The following is a 2,663-nucleotide window of genomic DNA, read 5'->3' on the forward strand; positions in this document are numbered from 1 at the left end:
GAATTATATATAATATATATTAATATTAATATATATTTTTAAAATTTTTATATATAAATTTATTAATAAATTTTATTTTTAAATTAAAATTATGTAAAAAAATAAATTATTTTTTATAAAACATAATTTTCAAATATAAAATTATTTTCTTTGCAAACAATCGGATTAATATAAGATAGTTATACATAATATATACAACTAAAGAAATTTGCATCATTAGAAATTTTGCAATTATAATTTTAAAATTTAAAATATAAAATAAACCGCGCAACGCGGGTAGTTTAGAAGCATGGAGAATAAAATTCGTTCTGTTCACAAATCTGTTATTCACTATTTTTGCAAAACTATCTTCGATCACAAATCCTCCTCTTCCAACTTTTCTCTTTGCCTTTAACAAAAAATCTTTTGATGTCGATCCATTCTCATCATGTACACAACGGACCCATATTCCTATAATAATTCTCCGGCCTCCCACAGCCGCCGCTTTTTAGTCGAGATTCAACCACAACTGGGATTCCGGTGAGCTCAACAAACCAGTACTACAGTAGTGACAATTCTCAATCTGAAACCATTCTTCAATCCAAGAATAAGGACCCATGGTCCTCTGGCCTTTAAGACTGCTTTTCCGATCGGCGAAACTGTAAGTTCCCACTAATTAAACCTCCTCAGAAACGTTAATTAGCATATGATTATTTTGGTGGTTTCATAGGCTGCGTAACATTTTGGTGCCCCTGCGTCACCTTCGGGCAAATTGCCGAGATTGCAGATGAGGGATCATCAGGTAGTGAAAAAAACAAATGCTATTTGGTAAATCCTTAATTAGTTAATGGTGGTTAATTGCTATAGATCTGTTGAAAGATCAACTTTGTTTCCAAATCGGGTGTACATTTTGAGTTTTTGTTTGCTGATAGAAATGATATTTGGATTGGTGGGTGCAGCTTGTGGAGTGAATGTAGCATATACAATTATAAAGAGTCTTTATTTAAAACATTCTCATAGTGGCTTTCAATTGAATAATTATAAATTTTAAAGATTAAAGTATCCCTTCTTAAAAGAGGGAAACACATCCATTAAATATGATACATCTGAGATATGATAAAGTAATTTTCTCAAAAAAAAAAAAAAAAAAAAATATATATATATATATATATATAATTAAGATCTAAGGTCAAGTCTCTTACTTTATTAGTTGATTACACTCCTACCTATTAAATCATTGCAAGTCTTTTACGTCTAGGTGAAGTCATGGCGGCTTTATCATCAAAGACTTCACATTTCTTATATATTCATAACCCACGAAAGCCTAGCAGTTTATCCTTTGATCTCATCAATTTCTTGATACATTGATATTCTTGATCTATCCAATTTAGTCATCCCCATGTCCATGTACCCACAAAACCAAGACCCTTGTGACAAGCAGTCACACTCATCATCAACACCTGCTCCTGTAACTGGTATTCCTCTGAATCCTCCTCCTGCTCCATACGAGAATCGTCAGGTTCCCCTCCATAGACATGAAGGAGCTTGGTCCGCTGGTCTCTGTGACTGCTGCTTTGATGTCAAAAACTGTAAGTTCATCTCTATATATGATTCATGTTTAACTAAGCCTAATCAATGTTGATTAATGTTGCAGGCTGCATAACATTTTGGTGTCCCTGCATTACCTTCGGACAGATTGCTGAAATCATAGACAAAGGAACACCAAGTAATTAATTAACTAAGTGATTCTCATGAATGACGATTTGAATATTAAGTTGTTTTGATTAGATTATTAATCTGAATGTGACGTGCAGATTGTGCAACGAGTGGAGCAATTTATTTTCTGATTGCATGTCTTACTGGGTGTGGATGCATTTACTCCTGTGTCTATCGATCCAAACTAAGAGAGCAGTACAAGCTTTCGGGGAGCTGTTGTCATGATTGTTTGGTCCATTGTTGTTGCGAGCTTTGTTCCCTCTGTCAAGAATACAGAGAACTCCAAAGCCGTGGATTTGACATGTCCATTGGTTAGTTTTTTTTTTTTTTTTTTTTTTCTCTATATATGTAGAATTATTTTAAAAATTATAATGAAAATAGTCTTTTGTGGGTGTTGATAGGTTGGCGTAGAAACCAAGAGAGACAAAATCGTGGAGTGGGAATGGCAACTCCGACGGCACCGGTGATCGAAGGAGCAATGAGTCGATAGAACGGATATTAATTACCTACTTATAATTAATTATTTCATTGTTATATCCATACCAACAAATATTAAAATAAGTAGTTATAAATTTTTGGGGTATGGCCTTTCACTGCTGAATGAAAATTGGGCATTGAAAACAACAAAGGAAATTTTGGGGTATGGCTTCATACTACCCAATATTATAAATTTTAGTTTATTTTCAGATGTTAATAAAAATAAATATTAAAAATGAAGGTAATTTAGTTAAAACAGAAATTGTTTAATGAATTCTGATATAGTCAAGTGAACCAAAAAAATTATTAATTAATAACAAATTATTAGAACTATTTATAATAATTTTAATTTATATAAAAATGATAAATAAAATTTATTTCAATAGAAGAATTTTTATAAATAAAATTAAAATTAACGAATTAATTGATAAAAATTAATTTATTTTGGTTATTTGGTTGCTAAATTAAAATCACCAAATTGATAATTAAAG

The 2,663-nt window shown here is 31.2% G+C and overlaps 1 pseudogene; it reads left to right on the top strand.

The window, feature by feature from the left end:
* Positions 1–314: 314 nt before the first annotated feature.
* LOC110605620 lies at positions 315–2,230 on the top strand (annotated as a pseudogene).
* The last annotated feature ends 433 nt before the right edge of the window (positions 2,231–2,663 follow it).

The sequence above is a fragment of the Manihot esculenta genome, chromosome 17 (genome assembly GCF_001659605.2).
Source record: "Manihot esculenta cultivar AM560-2 chromosome 17, M.esculenta_v8, whole genome shotgun sequence".
NCBI classification, from domain to species: Eukaryota; Viridiplantae; Streptophyta; class Magnoliopsida; order Malpighiales; family Euphorbiaceae; genus Manihot; species Manihot esculenta.